General features: G+C 40.5%; 1 protein-coding gene across 1 annotated transcript in view; it reads left to right on the top strand.

Annotated features, from left to right (window-relative positions):
* The window catches only part of JAZF1 (JAZF zinc finger 1), a 166,775-nt gene that overhangs the window by 64,144 nt on the left and 79,303 nt on the right, over positions 1–23,328 (top strand). The gene's annotated exons all lie outside the window — the stretch shown is intronic.

Here is a 23,328-nt window from a genome sequence, read left to right as displayed (position 1 = left end):
CCTTCTCCCTGCACTGTCTTTATTCAGTAGCCCTGCCAGATTCTGTTCTTTCTTTTTTTCTGAGCAAAAATATGTGTGTATTACATGTGAAAATGCTGTGTTCTGGGGATACAGCCTATTTAGTGCCAGCAGTTTAGCAAAGCTGAACTGGAGTATTTGGCTCTCCATAGCATTTTCTTCAGTGATATGCTCACACTCCATCCAGCCTCTTGTAAATTAAGCCAGTCTTGAATGGGATAACTGTCATTTATGACTTCTTTGAGGTAGGGCAAATACAAGGAAAAACTTGTTCTGCTAGTTTCAAATGGGCAGATTAAGGCTGAACTCTGGTCTTCTAATTTCCACACCACTCTCTTTTCACTGGATGTTTTTTTTTCCCGTATCTTCGCACTGTTGCACTTTCTTTCATGCTGACATCTTTATTTTACATTCTGCTGAGAGAAGGTAATGATCAGGACTGCATCATATGATTTATAAAAGGTCGTTTCACCCCTGCTCAGAGACTTTACTGTCTGTGTATTGTTGTTTCCAGACTCGGAAAAATGACTTAATTGACCAGACATGGAAATAGCCATTAGTCTTTGTCCTAAATCTAGACCACAATGCTGGATTTTGTTTGACAGTAGCCCAAAACACAAGGTTTATACTATGGGAGTGAGGTTGCTAGAAGGAGCTAAAGCATCCCTTATGAGCAATTACTATCAGTAGGTTCTGAGTGGAAGAAATCTTGTGGAGGAATGTCATAAATCATTGGGATTAAATATGTTTCTTGTATTTCTAATGAAAGCTGTGAAGAGCTCATCGGAGGTGTATTGCACAGTAGAGTGGTTCTCTGCAACAGTGTTTTTAAAACCACTTCGCTGTGAGCAACATTGCAGAAATCACCAGCAAAACTTGGCAAGACACAAAGACACGGATTTGTTCAGTTCATTTAAAAAATCACTTAAGACTGTAGTGTATGTTGTAGATCTGTACGTACAGCGTATTAAAGACTGGACATAGTTTTAAGCGTTTTCTGCCTCAGATTCTTAATGAAGACCATGAAAGAGTTTGCCCTAGGAGCTGGGTGCAATAATTAGTCTTAGAGGTAGTTTTCTTTTATACATTTCTCTTGCTGCCTCTTATGATGGTATTGGTATGATATTGCATATATTCCTCATAGAAGACCTGTTATGGGACTCAGATTTTTACCATGGACTTTTGTGCTCAAACCCAGGATCTGAATTGTTAAACCAATGACACAGATTACTTTTCCAAAGTGTTGATGAGGTATTAGATTTGGAAAGAAGAAAGCAGTGAAACACAATTATAATTCACTCTACTGCTTCATACTGCTGATCTGTTATTCCTCTATCTGTTTTGTCACTGTGATCTGCATTCAAGCAGACCTCAGTTTTAAAAGCAGGATTGTGGTCCCTCTTCTCCCACAGGATCTAGCATCTGTATAAGGATTGTGGAATAGTAGTTAGTGTTGTTAGGTAGTGTTCTTGCTCTTAAAGCTGAAGTCTTAAGAGAAGCAAGATGGAAAAAACCTGCTATAGCTTGTGTCATAAATACCCCATAACCTTTCACAGAGTCTAGGTGTTCAGCTTCCCCTCTTTCCCCAAGGCTACTTTAAATTTTCTTTGGTGGCCCAGTAATGATCTGGTGGCTTCCCATGTCATTCTCTAACTTCAAGCAGCTGGATGGATTCAGAGTTGTTGGGAATCAAATGCAGCTTTGTAACCTTCGCTTATGTGTTATGTCTGTCACCATCAGAAGTTTCACATTCCAGAACAGAAGAGCTGAATTACTGCAAATGACTGGAAAACAGAAGTGGTTTTGTCATTAGATATTTGTTCTGTAATTACAGAAGGTAGATGAGGTGTACAGGGACAGCAAGAAAGATTGACTGAAAACAAGCAGTAGCTTGGACCTTTGAAAACAGAAAGTGGTTTTGCTGTATTTCCACCATTTATGGAATGGTGGATTATTACAATCTTTAGAATGTATTTCCATCTCATAAAGAATGAGATGCTACTGTGCATGTGCACTCCTCGCAGTGGAGACTGAAGCCATATAGCAGATGCACTGAAAAGCTTTCCCAGGATGCCAGACATGCTACTACAAAGATGCTTGGGGAACAAAACACTTCCAGATCAGGCTATTGCCAGGTTTACGTTTTGAATACTGCTCCTTTTGTCTTCATTGTTATGCTGTGATAAGTCATGAGGAATCAGGGGGAAGCCTCATCCGTGTCAAGTGAGCATCACTTCTATGTTCTCCATAAACCCTATGGGTAGAGTTAATAAACTGAGAGCGGTAACATGCTGAGCAATTTTCAATTTATTTTTGCCATAGTGAAATGTATGCACATATTTAATTACAGCAAATCTTGCACAGTCCTTCCTGGAAGATGGCAACAACTGATTAATTCCTTAGGTCTGCAAGCTTCAAAAGCTGAAGACCACTGTATCTCCTTCCAGTTGGCTTTGGATGCGCTGGCAGGTCGATGCTACAATTTGACCATGGGTTTGAAATCTGGGATATAATTTTCCAGAAACTGAAACAATATCTAGTGGACAAAACAGTGAATTTAAAGTACTGTGAAATTCTTCTAATGAGGGATTAGGCTGTGCAGCTCAGATTTGACACAGTAGTTGGAAACAAGTCGTGGTGCTCTTCCCACAGTTGCTGGAGGTCTGTGAATGGAAACTACCAGCCATAGTCTTTCTTAAATTAGTGGTAGAGGTCCTGCTTTTTGAATTACCATTCCCCTGTCTTGGATTTGTATAGAATTAGGTACCTCATCCTCTAAAGCATTCCTAGATTATAAGTAGCCTGCTAGATTGTTGCTGCTTCATTAGTCTCCCGTAGGAGAATTTGCAAAACTCTCTCGTGAGAACTGCTGGAGTATGGTTACAGAAGGGCCGAACCCATTAGGTTTAGTCCAGGTTTATGAGAGTTCATGGGGGTAAGGAGCTGTTACCATGAATTCATTTGTCAACTTCATAAAGTTTGTAATTACAACTGGCATTTCTTAGCCTGTTGATATCTGAAAAGAGATATTATTTGTGACGCTTGTAGTTGGAGAGTTCAGGGTTGGGGAATGTAAACCATTTGATTAAAGCCTGCTGTGCTAATTGTTTTACTCTTGGGGGAAAAAAATACATTAATGTTTTATTTGAAAAGATTTCCTTTAAAATGTTAAAATGTTCGGAGGAATGTTGGATGGCTTCAAATAAATAAATAAAACTGAGCTGTGATAATTACGTTTTCTGTTTGGATCTTGAGTGCCAGTATTTCTGTTTTAAATGGCTACAAATTGAATCTGAGCAACATTTAGATTTGCTTACATTAATAACTGTGCCTTACTCCTTCAGAACTTTTAGGCAGCTGGTTTAAATAAATGCAGATTTCCTTTAATAGCCTTCCAATGTATTTAACTACTATTAGGCTTTTCTGAGGCTTCTTGATGTGTCGAAGTTCCCTTCTACCATCATTAATATAATTGCAGCAGGGAATTACAATATTTAGTGCTCCCTAAATTGTTTTAATAGGGTTAGAGTATGTGTTTGTTCTTCACGAAACTCCATATGAATTTCTAACTTCCTTGAGCACCTGAAGAGAGCCTTAATAACCATGTTAGTCTCCTGAGGCATGATCCGAAGCTGATACAAAAGCACTTGGTGACTTAGGAGCTGTGCTGCTGTGGAAGAGTTCCTTTTTCAGCTGATACCTCTAGTAGCATTTTTTGTGTGTCATGGTAGCAGGTATGAGGTTATTTAGGCTGGGAACAGGACCCTACTCATCTGTTTTCATACCTTTGCTGCTGTAGCATCTTCTCTGGGAAATAAATAATTGTATTACTACATCTTGTGTCAAGTAATGCATCAGCATAAAATATATGTGTATTCCTCAGCAGTGTAAGACTTCAGTCTGTTACAACTCAGCTTGAAAACATAGTGTTGCAATGCTGAGGGACAGCAGGGAACAAAGGGATCTGGAGGTAAAAGAGAAGTTGTTTTTGTTGTCTCTTTCTGTAGGTTATAAAGCAGATGTCTGGATTGATTTCTCCTTCCTCTGCCTTACCTTGTGTTGTTCTAATAATTGTCTACTCTGCTTCAGTTTGGAGTTTTGAGTTCTGATGTAGAGCCATGGTTTTAAAGGGAATACTTGCTAAGGAAGTTACAACTTCATCTGAGATTGACTGCTTTAGAAATGCAGATAATTTTAGTATTGAGCACCATATGATGTATTTAAGCAATCATATTCTTTTGTCAGATAAGAAACCATAGTTCCTTTATTCACATACTGAGAGATGTCATGTTGTATCTGTGATGTGCCTCAATTCTGTTAAGTCTCAACTGTGTGGTTTATAGTGTGCTCTTCTCTGTAATCTGTGTAGAACAGAGATTTTAGGTCCCCTTAAGAAAAGCTTGTACAGATGGTGGGTTATCTGTAGATCATGATTCTTTAAGTGAGGTCCGTTGAACTTCCTGGAAGGCTTTCTCATACCTCAGGGGAGCAAACGGTGGGTGTAGAGCTGGTTGTGTTTACTTGTTGCTAAGTTCTCAAATTAAGGTATTTGAATTATTAGTCTTAAAAGAAACCCAATATAAAGGAGAAACTATGTCATGTGGTATTACCTCTGGATGACTTTGGATACAAAAAGTTCTTTTGTATGTAAAGCTTGTGAAATATGAATATAAAATCGCAAGTTAGAACGGACTTCAGACGATCTTCATCTCATGTTGCTGTGTTCATTAAAACAACGTTTTTCTCCAAATAAAGCTGTACACTCCCAGCTTCAGAAGCTGATAAACGAAATACTAAAACAGTTATATTGTCAAAACACTATAAACAGAATCCATTGTTAATGCCATGAGCAACTGGAAGCGCATTTTATCTGGTGCACCAGAGTGCAAGCTTGCCTCTGTAGCTTAAGGAACTACTTATCAGTTGTGTTCATACAGATTCTGAGCACTGTCAAGAAGACATGTATATTTAAAGATAATAAATATCCTTGAAATGCATTGTTGCTGTCTTCCTTTCTTGATGATGTATTTGGTCTGCATCTCCTAAAATACTGTACAGTCACCATGTTCAGCACATCTAGAACACACTGCTACCCTAAAGACACCCTCAGAAGAGCACCTCAAGCTCCTTTGGTGCTCTCCAATCTCCCGTACAGCATCTACTGCAAATAGAGATTGCTGCAATATACCTATTTGCAGTTCTTACAGAAAAGAAAGGATCTTAAATGAAGTATTGTTTGTGCAGCAGGTTCTGTCTGTGTGGAAGAAGTAAGGCCTGAGTGTGATACAGATGTGGAGCAGGATATATGTGGAAAGATGTCCAAGAGAAATCAAATAAGGGCCTATACTAGTGAAAATTCCAGTAGTTAGTCTTCTGAAAAGGACATCAGAAATCTTAGTGAAATTACTTTGTCTAGAGTGTGTGGTTCTGTGGCTCTCACAGCTGCTTGTTTTCTGAGCCACTGGTAAAGCAATGCAGAGTGTGACTGTTTCGAACACATCTGTCCTAACAGATGGTTGTTGACAGCAGGTATTTCCATCTTCGCAGGGATTCCTGAAATCCTGCCGTTGTCTACAGAGACCCAAAGGATGAACTCTTTGTAGTTAAAAATGTTCTACTGAGGATTGTATAGCATTACTGAGACGTTTATAGCTGTGGCAGGAGTTCCAGCATTCATGGCAGGCTATCTCAGGCCACGTGAAAGAGCCAGATACGTGGGTTTTCCCATTTCCAGGTGACACTGCCACCCTGTCCTCCCTTAGCTGCAATGTGTTACCTATCAAAGGTCTTGTTTTTGTCTCATGAACTTTTCACAGAGCAAATTACCATTTATCTGAGGCTTTGGAGGGTACAGTTCCTGCATGCTTCGTTATATCCTGGCTGATAAACTCCATAACGACAAATTAATTGCTTCAGTTTCTGACTGCTCTGCTGGGGAGGTCTGACCCCTGAGTCCTTCTGCATGACAGCAGCAGGATTTTGAAAAGTAAAATCCCTCCTCTGGTTCTGCAGCTGGTGCCCAGCACAGGCTGCCTCTTTCCTACAGGGGCAGCTATTTTGAGCGTTGAACTTCTCTCTCAGTTAGCAGTATGCCGTGGCTTGCAGCTGGTGGCAGGCAGCACCTGATTTCTCAGGGCAGCCTGTGGATGTCTGTCTGTCTGTCTGCTGGTTGTTTCGAAGAGGGGAGCATCTCAAGAGCGCTCTCTGACTTTACCTCCTGTGTTCTGCTGCTAGTGCTGTTGTCATTGCCTGCTAGCCCAAAAAAGATGAATGTAACGCACCACAAGAGTCCTAACAACAAATGCCTGCAGTTCTGTTTACACCCAGTTCTTATCCAGCTAGACTTGGTTCTTTCAGCACCGCTTTCACTTTGTTATCTGTTTGTCTGAGTCCTCCATTGTTTGCTCTTATCATGTGCATTGCTCCTCGAAAGCAGTAAGATTAAGCTGTGGTATGGAAGGTTGCAGGATCAACCCGTTTGTTCATCTAAGCTTGTGCCGGAGGCTATAGCATGTAAAACAAATCCATCTTAATAACTGTCTAAAAGACCTGGAAAATTGTTTTGTTAGTACCTGTTCCTTTCCTGTAGCTCTTGTTTTCTTTGTTCGTTTTGGCTTTGGATAGTATTGCTCACTCTCACAACCTAGGCAGGCAGCAGCAACAAAGAGGAGACATTTTCCCATGTGACAGGCAGATCTTTATCCCTATATATAGTGTGCTGCAAGTAGAATTCGCATAGTTACATTCTTTCCAAACTTGTGGTAGGGAAAGTATCAAAGTACGGACAGTTTTTCCACTGTTCATTTTGCAGTTTTGAGTTGATCTGGGGCTGCAGCTCTTGCAAACTGTTACTGTACCTTTTGTTCCAGTGCAGCCTTTGCCTGGTTTATTTTCCAAGTTGCAAAAGAGGCTGGTTACTCATCTGGAAAGGAGAACTGCTTTCTGTTCTGGCATTGTCTAAGTCCAAATGTCTGTCTTGACTTCTAGGAAAGTACCTGATTGTTTGGCAGGTCAAATACAGACCTAAATTTTGACCCTGTATTTTTAGTTGATTTTCAGATTTCCTCTGAAGTAAAATATCATTCTTTAAAGCACTGCATGGCTGCTGCAAGCAGGTGGGGGGAGAGACAGAGCAACATGAGAGCAGGCAACATAAACAAGAGTTATGGCAGTTCTCACATGCAGAAGTATGTTCGAGTTGAGCTTGCAGCCAAGTGCCAGTAGTTTGTTGGGTTCATGAAGTTCCAGGCATAGCGAGACTGCAGCAGATGCACTGAGTGTACTGATTCCTAAAAGAGGCAGCCCTCCCAGCAACAGGAGGCTTCTGTGGGATGTGGCTGCCAACAGGGGCAGGGGGAGGAAAGCTGCTGCGTAATCCATGGATGGAAAGTTGCTTACAATCTGATACTGCTGAGAACATGGGGGGATTGTGTCAGTGCTGCTCTCCATGATGAGAGCTGAAGAACATTCCACCACCTTAAAGATGTAGCCCTCCTGGGTCTGGTGTTTCCAGGAAGCCTGCTGTTTGTTTCAGTGGGCTAAACCTGAGATTCCAGCTTAACCATTTTCTGATGGAAATACACACGTTTGTAGTTGCAGTTCTGTAAATCACGTGGTTGAGTTTCACAAATAAGCTGCTAAAGCACAGACGCAAACTAAGTATTCTTTTCTGATTGGAGCCACTTGTGCAAAAATCAGAATACTTATATTTTGCGCTGCAGATTTCTGACTGGCAAATGTAAGTGGTGCATGGGAGCCGAGTGCTTTTGTGAAGAGCATGTCACAGTTTTGGAATTACAGATATAATCTGGTTTCTGGTTCTTTTTGTGGCCAAAAATCCTGTTCAAAAGGCTAAGTCGGAATCATTCTCATTTTGCTTGTTTGTTGATTTTGTTGTCGGGTTTTTTTGTTTGTTTGTTTGTTTTACTTTGATTTCAATGAGCAATCCTTCCTATTTATAGCTGGATGGTGATAAATTGTGTTTTGTGGTAAATTACTGTGGAAGCTCATTAAAGCTTTAAAAATAATGGAGGTCGTGTTAAAAGGAGTTCACCTGATCCCTGTTTGCAGTAGAAGTAACAGCACGGGTGAGAAATCAGAGAATGTGTTCATCTAATGACTTTGTTCCTTTGGTCTGAACTCATTCTCTTTGTCAAGTATGTACTTCAGGAACGTTTCAAGGTAGAGATAGCTGCTGATATTATGGGTCTGGCAGAAAATGAATGCAGGAATAGTTGAAAAGTTACTGGAAAATATAACAAGAAATCAATGCTGATGTGCCCAAGGCTGGTACAAACTGAGCTGGGAAATTTTGAGCTGGGAAGGGTTTGGGAAGGGATTTTCAGAGATTGGTTTCTATTAAACAGGTAAATGCAAAATTAATTGGCATGTGATTCTCTCCACTCCTGATTTAAATGTAAAGGAGATGGGTTGGGTTAAAGAGATAATTGTTTATTGAAGAAAAAAAGAAGTGGAAGAAAGATCTTGCCAGATTGTATCTCCTTCACTGTTCTTGTTGTCAAGATGCTCTTTCTTCTGTAAGACTATTTGTTTATGACAGATCCTTGTTCTGTAGCTGTGTGACAGATAACTTAAAACACTGAGCAGCCTGAGATCTCTAAAGGAATCATATGGGAGGATCTCTCTTTGAGCTTCCATTTTCCATTCCCAGGCTGTTGTTAGTTATATTCTTTCCATTTGGCAGGGCATTTCTGTGTTCTTTGTCTGCTTTTGGAAATGTTCTTATTTTGTATTATTATTGTTTTTAAATAACAATTTTCATGTGATTTTACGGAAAGTTAGGGGGAAAAAAAAATGTGTTTTCCTGATGTTAAACAAAGGAAATCTATTTCATTCAGATGATCCGAGTCTCTTTTTTGGAACAAATCTTGGAATTTACCAGAGAGTGAAGAGTACTTAGTTTTATGAAAACCATTCTAATTTGGCAAGATGAAATGTCTCTGGAAATGGGTCATTGTTCTAACCTAGCAGGTTTGTTAGAAATGGTGAAGAAGCAAAAGTTTCCAAGAGTTCTTCAACTTTATAAAAAGCATTTTATTGCAGACATTGAAGGAGAGCTGCCTTGTAACTCTTCTCCTGGGCTGCTGGAGTCTCCTGTTCTCCAGGTACAGGATGTGGGCAGTGTAGGCTCATTCTGTTGTTTCTGTCTTAATCTGACCCAAAACATTCACGACAGCACAAACTACCTTATGGACCGTACATTCATTCAGTGCCTAAATTCAACAAAGAAACTGTTGTTGTTTTTTTTAGTTTAATAGTACAAAACCTGAACTTTCTTCGGAGCTGTCAGATTTGCCTTTGAAAAAGACAGGCTTGGAAAATGTAGGTTCTTATTAATAACCAAGAGATCCCTACTGACATCAAAATTTATTTAGAAACAAGAAAATGATTTCAGATGTATATCACAGAATATCCTGAGTTGGAAGGGTATCACAAGGTCATTGATCCCAACTCGTAAATATCTCCTAATATCTCCAATGCCTTATATTAATCAAAATGCTATCAGTACGAAAACTGACTTAAGATTTTGTCCAGCGGTTGATTCTGGTCCTTAAAATCCTCTATCTTCTATGTAGATAAAGGAAAATCTGTCTAATGTGGTCCTATCTCTATCCTGTGTGTGCCTTGTGTACCAATGGTGAGATCATCAATGATTTTTACCCCCAGTGTAGTATTCCTCACTAATAGAAGAACAGTTCTTAGCACAGGGGCTGAATTGGCACAAAGAACACACAAATGAGCTGTGTACCCATTGTGTCATGAAAACGATTCGCGTTTAATTGTGTGTATTCACTGATTAACAGACCAATCAGCAGTGCGTTTCCTAAACTTTTCCAAAACCATCTAAATATGGTATTTGACGTCTCTAGTTTTACATTAAACTCATCCCTTGGATGTACTTTTCAGTCACACAGGATGGCAGACGATTGTTTATAACATAAAATGTAAATCTCCCCCCCCCCGCCCCAATAGAAAATAAATGAAAACTGAAGGTTAGATGCAATAACACCATTACTTATGCAGACGTATCCATAACAACTAGTACTTACCTCGGTGCTTTCCGCTCAGGGATGATGAGTCTATATATACACTGGTTTTTCTCATCAAGGCGTACTGTATCCCTTGTGTTTTCATAAAGCACTGTAATTGGAAATAGTCTGACAGAAGCTTTCCAAGTCTTCATCTTGGCAATGAATCTGGCTGCAAAGTGATTCTGGTTATATGAAGCATTTGAAACTGTTTATCTCTCACTGCTGGTATTCATTGATTTGTTTGTATTTCTTCGGTGTCTCCTCTAGGCCTATAAAATCTGCAGTGCTTCAGCAGACCTTTTGCCAGGAACACCACAGTGAAATCAAACTGAGTGCTGCTTTTTCATTTTATTCAGAGTGGTGGTGGTGGGTTTGGGTGCCATCTCCCTTCCCCCTCTCCTTCATCTCTCTGTTTTAGTGGCTCCAAGCACTTGTCGACCACTTAATGTTTGGATGCAGTCAGCATACATTCACAGGGTAAGATCTCTTGCATTTTCTCCTCAGTGCTGTACCTTACAGCTTGAGTTCCTCCAATCCTTATTTACAGCTGGTACATTGTAAAGTATGAGTGTCATATCACTACTGGTAATGGTGTAGGCAAATTGCATTTTGTTTTTGTTGGAACTGTGTAAAGAAGTGTGTTTATGGCAAGCTTATTAAGTACGATTACTCTCACATCTCTGTCAGTTCTGCCAGCATGTATATATGAACTGCATATAAAACGGCATAAAGATTCTCATTTTACCCACAGCAAACAAATGGGGTTGAGGTGTGTTTTTATGTTATGCTTTTAATAAGCAAAAACCAAACACAGTGTCCTGTGTATTAATAATTTAAACAGATAACAGCAGACAAAAGGTGAAGGGAACAGGAGACTCTTGGTGAATTAAGCAAAGACTGAACTTTGTCAGGACCTTTAAGCTGTCTGTGGCTGAGCTGGAAATGGAAATTGTAGCCCTTGATCCTAGGCAGCGCAGAAACTTCATTCTGTTGTTTAAAACTGGGATCAAAATTAACTTTGGTCACTTAATTTTCAAGGTGATTATCTATTTCATAGCTTCCCAAGGTTTTCATGGCTGAATGAAGATATGTACGCATGTGGATTCCCCAGACCTCTAGATGGCATGCCGATCCTTTTCACAAATACTTCAGGCTATATCCCTTCTTTTAACTTGATATGAATTAAAAGAAATGGGGAGACTGGATCTGGAGATGTTCTTCAGCCTGGTTTATTGTCCAATTAACATTCAATAGAATATAAAATCTTTTAAGAAAAGGAGCTAAAAAAGGCTGATATGAACTCAAAGTAAGACTGTCATGGGTCTTACTGGCTTGATCTTTTAATTAAATAGTTCATACAGGTCTTTTCCATCCTCTGTAATAGAAACTAAATTTGAAGCGAGTATTTACAGCAGTCCAGCATTGCGAGGGAAGCTCAGCTCCTGCCTGATGCTGTTCAAAGATTCACTGAAGAGAATTTATGATCTTGGTTCCTTTGCAGCTGTAGTGGCTTTTAATGTTGCAAACCCTGCTGATTTATAGTCCTAGCTGGTAGCTGCAGAGAGAAGGCTACTTACTGCGTGGACAAGGAGAATGGACTTTGTGTCCATGTCTTTCCAGCAGACGCTACCTCAGGCTGCATCATGGCTGTAGTGCTGTGTGCCTCCTGTCATGTACCTCTGTCCTAACCGCAGTTAGGGGTTGTTGTACCTTCCTGTGCCTTCCTTCCACATCCTGCTCTGCCAGATTTCTTTCCCATTGAAGTCAGGCTGCAAGCAAACATAGCGGTGCTTTGATTGCATCTTGTTTAGAATGATGTACCAGTGCGTGCTTTCAAACCCAGAAGCTGGAAAGTGGTTACCCAAGTGATCACAACAATAGGAAAAACTTGATTTTGACTGCTCAGAAAGAATTTCTCCTTAACAAAGCAATACAGAGGTTTGGTGGTGCGTTGTTTTTCCTTTGGGTTGGGTTTGGGTTTTTAGATAGCTGTCAGTCTGCTATGTTTCAATGTTACTAAATGTGATAAACTGTTTGTCAAGCATTCATAGATGAAAAGAGGTGAATTTCCTCAGGTAAAGATGGTAAACAGGGGTTATTACTGTAATCGAGCTGGCAGCCTTTGAGCTGGATTGGAGATTCTCTGGTGAGGAGCATCTGAAGCTTGTAATGAGCCAGCCAAGTTGAAGGACTGCATCACCTCTTCCAAAACAAAACCAAGAAATCTGGAGCCCCAGTGTTTTGGTTTAGCACTTGGCATGGGCAGATTTCAACCAGTAAAAAAAAAAATATATATATATATATAAGCAAACAACAAAAAAAAACCCTCAACAATCATTTAGATACTTTAAAAATATATAATAAAACAAAAATACATATTTTTATTTAAAAAAGGGGCAAAAGAAAAGATGCTGTTTCTGGCTTCAAGGCTGGTGCTGACATGGGAACCCTGAAACAATGTGCAGCTTTTTCTTTGTTACAGAGCTTTTCTGAGCATCTTGTCTGGAGTTCATTGGCAGACAAACAATGTCAGTCTCCCACAGAGGTGGTTTGTTTGAGGTGTTTATTTCCATCCCTTCTAATTCATGCCACCTTTCCCACAGTTTTCTGTCATAGAAAATATTTGTCTTGGTTTTGACTAGGTTATTAGGTAGTCTGCTAACTGTATAGAGAAGCTTTAGAGCTAGAATAAATTACAGAGGAGTTACTAGGCATTTCTCTGCTTCTCACTGCAAATCAATACTACTCTGTAGAGCAGGGGGTGAAAGCACGCTGGATTAAGCAATGAATATTAAAAGCTACTGAAATCCAAACTGAATGGGTTGGGAGATATTTCACTTAGCCTTAGCAAATTTATTTAGAAGCAGGAGTTGCCAATAGAAAAGGCTATTTGGGAGGGACAAGGAAAGAGCTTAAGGAGCTTCGGAGGATCAGAGGGGAGCATTCTTACTGGTGGTCTTGATTTCTGTTGTAATCCAGTGACCACACTTAGTCCTGAATACCAAGAGAGTTCAAAGCAACTTTAGTCAAATATCTTGAACTAATCCTGTCAGGAATGTGCTTATATGGTCCTGATGCTGATATGCAGGTGTTGAATCCGGAGAAAGACTTGACTGTCAATTGGGTTCTTTTATTAGTTTGTTTGGAAACAGCACAGTGAAGAAGCTCTTCTTCTAAGCACGTATTCTTTTAACAGGCCTTACCTTTTTTAACCGAGTGTTCTGTGGAAGTGTTTTAAAGAGTTTGGTGAAGCTTTTCAAGCTATTTCTTGAGGAGAGAGAATTGACTACAAAGGAAAGCCATCTGCTGTTGTGTATAGTAGCAGACTTGGAAAGGTGATGTTGTTTTTTCCTCTTGTAAGGTTATTATTGAAATACGTTTTGAAAAAGGACTGCGATTTTTAAAGTAAAAAGTGTCCTGTAGTCTGGTAGTCTTTTGGGGTGAAATTATTCAATGTAGTGTAGGGGACTTTTATGTCTGAAATAAATGTAACAGAGAGCAGTAACAGCATGGGTGAATACATATTGAGCTGAACGCCTCGGAGTTTAAATTGTCCTTAAATTCAGCATCAGAACCTTTATTTACGGAATTACTCTGTTTTATCCCTTAACTAATTTCAGTAAGTGTATGCTGTAATTTTTCTTTCATAACGAGCCATTGACCTGAGGATGAACAATGTGGAAGAAAAATAATACCGACTTACTGCTGTAATAATGGACAATCCTATCAGCTTTTAACAGATAATTGCTGTTAGAGCAGCAACGGTAATAGAATTTAGAAGACACTGAACCATTACTTTATCAAGTAACATTTTTTTGCAGCAATTAAATATAGAATTAGGAGCTGGATCGTGAGAGGAATGTGCATCTTTGAGATAAACACTGCTATCAGGAAGTGTGTGTACATGCTGCAGATGTACCGTGTGTGTATAGTGTTCTAAGACAGCCTTGCTTCACTTTTCTGCACCTCTGATGTCCTTTTGTTCCTACCCCCCCTTGTGCGCCGCCGGCACGGGAAATGGCGGCGGAGAGCGGCGCTCGTCCCGGGGCCGCCCGTGTACTCGGTGCCGCCACGAGGGGGCGCCGTGGTGGCGGCGACGCGGTCCGATCTCCGTTCCTGTACAAGGCGCGTCGGAGGTGAAATCTGCGGGTGGGTGTCAGGGGGGGACCTGTGATTCTGTGACTGTGTGAAGCAGCAGCGTGGAACTTCCTGTGTTCAGGTTTTAGGACATTGCTCCTTGTCCTTTTGCACCGCTGAGAAGAGCCTGGCCTCATCCGTTTGCCTTCCCTTTAGATATCTGTAGATATTAAACAGATCCCCTCTCGGTCTTCTTTTCCTCAGGCTGAACAGACTCAGGTTACTCAGCCTTTCCTCACATGGGAGATGCTCCAGGCCCTTTATCATTTTTGCAGCCCTCTGATGGACTCACACATCCACTGTTTGGTCTCTATAAGCATTCAGCAAGCATCAGTGAATGTCAGCGGGTGCCATTTTTTTTCTACACGGAGGAATTAAGTGGCACATCTTCGCTTCATACACACTTCCACGTCAGACACCATTCTGTCAGGCTGCCCATCACAACAATATGTAACAGAACATTGGTGGGAAGGTTCATCCCCTACTGCCATATCACCAACGTTCGCCTCTGACATCGTAGGCCATCATAAGAAAACAGGAGGCATTATTTTCGGAGCAGCCTTCGAATGTATGAAATACGTTGCCTGCGGTGGTTGATTTTTAGTGTTTCCAGCCAAATTTAGAAGCAGGCTGTTTTCGGTGACACTTGAAAATTTAGTGCTACGCTGATAGTCTGAAATGAAGATCTCCTGGCGTTGCAGATGAAATATGTGTCTCTGAAGTTCAGTTGTGGTTTAGTTGGCCATGGAGTTGGGATATAATTATATTATTTTAACTCCTGGAGATCATTACTACTTTGGGAAATAAAGCCCCCAAGCATCAGAACTGTCAAGATATATATTTTGAACTTTTATTTAAAGTAATACTGGGTTTTATTTATTTTGGAATGCTCGGCCAGGTTTTCATTATTAAAACTAGACTAAAACAAGGCTTTGAGTATTTGAGTAATGATAATAAAAAGGCAAAACACCAACTATAAATTTTCAAAAATGCTTAATAGGAAAAGTAGCTATTTTGAAATAACTGCTTGCTTTATGCAAAACTGTTTATCCTGGAATATGGATTTAAGCATGTACTCACCTTGCACACTCCATTTGAGAAAGCGCAGGCTTCCTGTGTTTTGTGTTCAAATTGCTCTTCTGGTAGTTACCGAGTTTTGCCCCACAAAGGCCAATCCTCCCAATAGATTTGCCCAGGCCAAGACCTGCTTCTCATAATAACCCACTAAACTCAGCCCTAAATCAGCCTGGTGGTGCCAACTCTAAACATTATTTCCTCATAATTTTGGCAAAATGCTGAACGTAAGACAAATGGTCCTCCTTTTTTGTTGTTGTTGTATTTTGGTTAACTCCGAAATGTGATGGGAAATGATGTAGTGGAGAAATGTGTGAATTTTGGAAATAGGGGTGTTTTGCCTGAGCACCTAGAAAATTTGTGTCCAGGATTCCGAGTCCTGATTGGAAAGTAACCTCCAGCCTTTTTCCCCCCCTTTGTCTCCAGGCTGTCAGCGCAAGGAATGAAAAATGCTTTCCCTGACCAGCATCCCCATGTCTGCTCGCCCCAGGGGTGGTCACAGCTAGGCTGGCAGAGTGTTTTTATTGGCCTCCGGTGTCGTTCAGTGAGGTGATACAACAGGAGGCCTTTTGATGTACTCTCGCTGTGTCCCCATCAGAGGGCTCTGCCAACATAGCTGTGCTTTTGCAGCTAGTGCAGAGGGCAGGGAGTAAGGCCAGCGCGTTGAAAAGAGCATCTTGCTGATGTGTGTGTGTCATGGTACGAGTGCTGTGTGTTATGAAGCTGATATTATCAGTTTCAGAGTAGAACAATACCTTTAAATTAGGACTTTTTAAATTATTATTCCAGGGGAACTTCAGGTTTGGATGAATGAGGTGACTGGCACAGTACCGTGCATTTCTGAATCTCTCAGACAAAAGAAACTATTCATATTGTGGTGATGAAGAAAAAAAAAGTGCTCATTTCATTATTGAAATGTGGGCATTTAGGGAGTACTTACATTGCATGTTATGTCCTTTGTGTTCACTTGACTGTTAAGTGAGAACTGACCTTTTATTTTAGCACTCTGCTGTGCCACCTCCCGCGATTATTTGACTTGAATTAAATGCTGGAAAATTTAGTGAAAATGGCATTCTAATTTTTCTCTATTTCAAGCTTCATTAAGTATATTTGCGCTTAGGAGTTGCAAGCAAGATGTTAACATTTCAAATGCTTAAAAATGGAATGCATCTCACAGTTTAGAAGGTAAAATAAAGTAGCAACAGACTTGTGGTCTTTCCCTTTTCCGAGGGGACCTTCCCAGTATTGCTTGTCTCCTGTTGACCTGATTAATGACTATTTTACTTGTTTAAAATAACCATCAATTATTGGATTTGATTACAGCGATAATTACATGTTTCAAATAAAATCTAATTGACGTAAGTGGCAAAGCATCGTAGCACATGAAGTGTGTGTGCAGTTCACTACATCTGAAAGATCACCGGACACTTGTTTGGCGTTTGTGGCTCTGCAGCTTAATTACCAGCAATTACTTCCCCTATGAATAGAAATCAGGTATCTGATGTATGGCATTGCTTCTTATATTCTGAGACATGAGCTACAGAGAATATTGTAAGGATGATCGTAATCACAGTGCACAGTAATATTCTCTTAGCTAATTAAGGTTGTGCTGTCCTGCGCAGCTCCCTGCTTCCTACACTGCTGGTCTTTTAGGTTGGTTTTTGGAGAAGGAGCTGCATGAGAGATGCAAGAATGGGGAGGGATGTTCTTCTCAGGGTGCACGTGGCCCTCGAGCTTCCCACTGGGAACACTTATAGAATATGAAACTTTCATAAATAAATAAAAAACATAATAATGAAAGAATTTCACAAATATTATACTCGATTCACAGGACTGTAAGTTGATGTAAAGCAAGAGAGCTTAACTCTGTGGACAACCTCAAGCAAATTCTGGTCAACCAAATTGCCTCGTTAAGAAATAAAGGAACAGATAAGTTGCTTCTGTCTGTCCATTGCCTCTTGATAGACTTCTTGGTCCATGTTTGATGCTGTCCAGCGCTGAGTAACATGAATCACTTGGGGGATAGAGGAATGGAAAATTCTTTTATTTTCAGGCAAGGAAAAGCTATTCTTAAGTCAGTAGGCTGTCTGTTAATAAGGACCACAAAAGTAGCGAAGTAGTGTAATTTCAAACAAATGAGGATGTGGCTTCGTTGATCAAGTGTTTGGGTTGGGAACTTCTATTCTGCTCCTATTTGTGTGTTGTGTTATTTATGTATAGTATATATAGCGCTGGAAAGTTATGCACACTCTCATTTTTCACTTTAATTGCCTATTTGAAGACAGTGTGACAGATCCAAAGGTTGCTTTCAGCAGCTGAGGAGCACTGTGGTCACTTACTAGTATGCAGTAATTAACTTAATTGCAGAAATTTCAGCATTTTAAAGAATTGCTAATCTATGATACTACTCTGCATTCTTTTCTGTAACCTAAATCTGAAATACCTTTTTCATGTGTGTGGTTATATCACGAATATATCAATTATCTTTAATGTGTTTTTTGTTTTTTCTTAATGAAAGATACTTTTCAGGACATTTGCAAGTCATTGTGTTTACCTTTATTTGGCGATTTGTCTTTTAAATTAAAAGCTGGAAGTGTCACCTCATCTACTCAGTTGTGTTTCAGTTGACCTACCATTTTTAGCCTGTAATCCTTTCGATAATTATATATTAATTAGTACATTCGAAGCTGTAATCAGAGCCTGGTTTGGCTGGATTATGGGAGGCACAGGATGGCTGCTGTTTCTGAGAGTTCAAGGTCTGAATTCAGTGGTGGCAGCTAGCAAGGGTGAAGCATCATTTTCAGTAATAGTGTTATATAAAACCTGTTCTCTGTTTGCTGTAAGACTAAAGCAGAGATTTATTTCTGTGTAGGTGAACTAAAGTAACATAAATTATCTTAGCGTTCAGGAATAAAAACAAAAACCTTTTTGTGTTTGTTTTTTTCTTTCCTTATAAGCATAGAACCATAGAACTGTGTAAATTGGAAGGGACTGCAGCAGTGAATTGATGCTGTTCCTTGTGGTCTTGCTGGAGTTCTCCGCACTTGAATTTTCAGCCGACTGCTCTTGAACATCTTTACCCCCTGTTTTTGGGTGCTCCCCCTTGCAGTGGCATCCTGTGACTGTCTTGGATGGACCAAATAGGGGGAATTTTGTACTAGAAAGTAGCATGGAGCCTCCATTGTTCACTGGAAAGGTGAAAGATGAAATAAAGACAGCGTTCTCTCTTTTGTACTTGCCTGAACGTAGCTTTCTTAGTCATCTATTTAGTGATAGCTCAGTGTGGAAATGTGGAAGCATTTAGCATCTGATCTGTTTTTCACATTTTATGAAGTCCATCTCCGTGGCATTTAGCACTGTGATCCTGGAAAAAAAATGAGCTTCTCAATATTAAAAGAAAATAGTAAAGGTGTCCTTGAAGTCAAGTGGGTTTAAAGCTCTCGCAGACTCACGGTATTTATCTGCAGCCTCCCGTCTCTGAGGTGCAGAGCACTGTCTGATGTAACACATTGCTTCCCTTTTAGAGATGATGGAAGATGAAGATGTGTCAAATGGAACAAAGGATATGTAGATTAGGGATGTTTCCCTTAACTGGATAAGCTTTGAATGCATGTGTTGTAAGCTGAAAATCTGAATATGTCTTTTCTGTTAAAGATACTACTGGGGTACCATGTGGATGTCTGTGAAATCGTTGTTGTCTGTGATCTTAGTCTTCAGATTCATAAGAAGACCTGAATAGCACAGCGTCTGGAATTGAAACTGTGAAATTCCTAGTGGCTTCCTTGCAGTGGGAGTTTTGGGCTGGGAACAGTTTCCAGTAACACTGAATTTATCTGTTCCTGGCTTTTTAAGTTATGTCCGTGTAAGACCAATTGTGGACTTTGGAAGAAGCCAACAGAAATGTTTCCCTTGGCATCATTAGTGAAGCGAGCTAGTTTCAGGGGAAGTGTGGGTTTTAATTAATTAGCTGAGCAGACTTATATCAGCCAGTTTTCAAGGCCAAGTGAAATACAAGACAGACACTCTGCAAACCCAGTGGTGGGCGCGTGGGATGTCTGTAGGTCTGTTCTAGCAAGCAAGAGTGTGATGGGAGAACTTCTGCATGTGCTGTTCCGTTCCATTTTATGAGCATGCACCAATCATGAACAATAAGGTGAGATTGTCATAAACATCTCCAGGTGACTTTGGGAGATGGGTCACCCATTGGGTGAACATCCATAAGATGTTCAAGAGCAGTTTCAGTTTTACCACCTTTAAATCACCACTTTTATTTCTGAGGGCATCTTTGCCACTTATCACTTTTCCTATGCGCTACGTGAGGAAAGCTTGTAGTTGTCAAATACTGCCATTGAAATTTGTTAGCCCTCAACTCTGCGGCTTTTAAGGTAAAAAGTGATTTCTCAGGGTGATTTAAGTGCAGAAACGCTAGAAAAATTCTCTCATATGAAGCTGTTCATTATACATGTCTTATGAAATAAAGGTAGGGCAAAACCTAGTGCTCTATTAAACAACTAAGACGTGGCATGTATTCTGTACACAAATGCTCATGTAGAAAAAGGTTCTGTCTTTGATAAAGTCTGTACTTCAGACAGGATGGGTATGCCTTTTTACTATTTGCTTTCTTTAAAATGCTTTACCAGGTCAGGATTTTGCAGCATTTTCAAGCTGCAAGCTATTTCTCTGTAGAATGAGGTGATTTAGTAATGGTAGCTTGGTTCTGCAGTCCGTGATTCATTTGGTTAGCACATGCTCTGCAGAAACGCCTGGCTTCATTTGAGCAGTTTAAAGGAGGTACAGTGCAATTTATGGCGTTAGCTTTAATTGTGTATTCATACTACCTGTCTGGTTGCCCAGTTTGAAGCGCTTTGTGGACGTGAGAAATCGGAGGTGCCTAACACCTGATTAGTTAAAAACCTGTATCTCATGTGGGAGTTGGCACCCTCAAATTAGTCTTTTAATAGTGAGCTGGGGCACCCAGAACAAAAAAAAACAACACAACAGGGTTTCCAAAATCTAATACCACAGTAAAATAAGGATGCATAGCTAATGAATGCATGGAACTCCAAGTGTTACAGAAAGTACGTAGTGCTTTCTGTCTTCCCATTGTGTAATGAAATCAGTGGGACATAATGCTTATGAGAAGAAACAGGTAATGGACAGCGGGTGGCAGTTTGTCCCACTGGATTTGAAGTGATACAACAAAGATAATGTGGGAGCAAATCTGCAGTATCTCGGGTCAGTTCAAGAAGGCAGGGTGACCAGTTAGGGTAGTGCAGATTAGCCAAGGTTTGATCAGTCCTCGCATAACCAAATCTGGTTGTTTCTGTGTGCTCTGTCTGCATGGTTTTTAATTTCTGTGTAAGAAAAGGAGCTCAGATCAGTCTGAGGCTGTGCTGCTTAAATACTTTACAAGAAGGAGATTCGTCATCAGTGAGTGTTTAATCCATTAGAGATGTCTGTTTGGAAAGTATCTAGGCTACCCCTGGCTGACTCAACCAGCCTGTGCATGCTTGAAGAAACACTGACCAAACATTTTTCACTCTGCAGGGCTGTCCAGTGAGCAGTGAGGAAACTGATGAGTGGATGACATGGGGAAAGCATTGGGTACACGGACTGTATAGGCATTAAGTCCCATGGCACAAGGTGAACAGGCAGTTATATGAGTTTTCATGTGGTTTCTTAACTTGTTCGCCTGTCAGGAAGGTTTTCTTCTGGTAGAGAAGGAGATCTTGACACAAAGACCCCAAGGGCTGCAAAGGAAAGGGGCAGTGAGAAAGGAACTGTGTGAGGGACAAGGGTAGAGGAGAGAAAGGGTGCTGTGGGTGGGCACAGAACAAGGAAGAGTGTACTCAGGTGAGAAGGAGTGGACCATTGACATTTTAGAGCAGTGATGGGTTGAAGCTGCCCCAAGGAGTAGATGGCGGGTGCTCCAAGAGCAGCCGAAGAGACAGGCTGGCTAACTAGGCCATCTGTGTCTCAGATGGTGCCTTCTCAGGGGCACGGCTCTTCCACACAGGTGCCAGCTGGCAGATAGTGTGATTTGGTAACACAGCTCTCCGAAAGTTTGGGGTTTTTTTTGTTTTAGTCTTGGTTTCTCCATCTTCAGTGAGTGTTATGGTGGCAGGCAGGGGAAGAGCAGTGGGCTCTTCAACAAAGCATTCCCTTTTCTTCTCCCACAGAGAGGTGCAGCACTGTGGTATAAACCAACCCTAATTTTATCTCCTTCAGTCACAAAACATTTTGGTTTATAAGTGGAATTTAATCCCATTTGAGAGCTGGATTATTGAAGATACAGTCATGTAACCACAGAGGCCTATACATGGGCCGAGGCTGTGTTTGGACAGTCCTGGCAGGGATCAGAGATGTAAATCTAACAGAGTTCACCAGGACAGTGGTTGTGTGCTCATGGTTGTGTTACATGGAAACAAAGGCAAGGGAAAGATCTTGGGAACCTCACTTCCTCATACAGAATTATCAAGATAGCTGGGAAGGCAGCCAGTGCTCTGCTGTCTTTATTGAGCTTAATATGGAGTGTGTTGTGCTGGTTATTGCTGCAGGATTTCCCCAGGCACCAGAAAGGTGAGGAAGGTTGCTGTCTGGGTTGGCACTTGGGCTTTTATCCTTCTTGATGGTATTTATCTCTTTAGGGGTGTATTGATGTGTCAGCAAATCCTAAAGTCTGAACTTCCCAGGAACAAAGGTGGGAAGAAAGATTAGCATCAGGCTGAGCTCTGAGGAGTGAGACAGGGAGTTCCCTGCTCATCAGATACTGACATTATTGGCTTCAAGCAATAGGGCAACCACTGCACCTTCCTCAAGCACAGCTTCCATTCATTTCAGTTAAAAATCTTCCTTATGGCAAGGTAGCTGAGACAGGTTATAAAATAATTGTTATCATGTTTTAAAAACAAAAACCACAAAACCCATCAGAAGCATCTGGTGAGGCCAAACAAATGCGCCTATCAAGATAATGAGCTTTTTGAGATTAGCGTTGCTTAAAGTTGCAGCAAGAAGTGAGAGCAATCTAAAACACAGCCTAACTACAAGAACTCTCCTCGTTTGTTTGTTCTTGGATAGGTTGTACTTGGTTGTTTTTTTCCTTCCCCAAACACAGTTCTCCAAAATAAAAGATGACTAACAGCAGCACTATGGGGAGCTGTTTACTGAAAGCAATTTGTGTTTATAGTTAAAAAAGCAGAAGCTGCATCCAGAACTGCTTTTAAAGTCATGCATAAAATATATTGTTAATGGCTTTGTGGTATTATGTGCAGGCATGATGCACGTTTTCAGTTGGAAACTTCTGAAGGCTATTTGTGCTCAGCTCCTAAAGGTGCATTTCTACACTGTGGGGCAGCACTGTATTTGAAACTTCAGTGTAATCCTGTTTTTTGTTTAATAAAGCTACTTAAGCTATGGGCATATTCCATGAGTTTCAGTTTGGGAAGTTTAAGACTGCTTCTTTTTCAGATAAAAGCAAAACTTAACTGAAAAGGATTGGTGAAAATAGTGGTTGAAGACATATTTATTTCATTTGAGAGAGAAAGTTGGGACTTGAGGGATTTGAATCACGTTTGTTTCAGGGCTTTTGGTGGTGGGCAGTGCTCTGCTTGGCAACCATATTGCTTCAAGCTCATTTTTGTCTGACTTCTGATGGAGAGTTTCAAAAATATCTGCAGAGAAAGGAGAAAGTGAAACTCGGATGCAGAAGAAAAGTATGGAGTCCCAGCTGAGGAGATTTAATCAGTCTTGAAATATCTCAAAATGTGCCAACCATGTTTAAAAATGGCTACATTAAAAAGGAAGAAAGCTCGATCCTTTTAGCGCCATAAATCATGGAAAGCAGTGAAAACTAATATTTACGAGGGGGATTGTGAGGGTCTGTGTGACAGTTGGAAATTACATCACTGTTGATGTTTCAAATTCTTCTGTAAAGTAATGCAATACTGTGTTTATGAATGAATGAACAAATGATTGTGCTGTGCTAAGCATACCGTGTGTGGATCAACTGGGTTGAACTATTCTCTGTCTGTTGTTTTTGCTTAAGTTA

Source organism: Excalfactoria chinensis, chromosome 2, assembly GCF_039878825.1.
Source record: "Excalfactoria chinensis isolate bCotChi1 chromosome 2, bCotChi1.hap2, whole genome shotgun sequence".
Classification (NCBI taxonomy): Eukaryota; Metazoa; Chordata; class Aves; order Galliformes; family Phasianidae; genus Excalfactoria; species Excalfactoria chinensis.
This window is presented reverse-complemented; position numbering and strand designations above follow the sequence as displayed.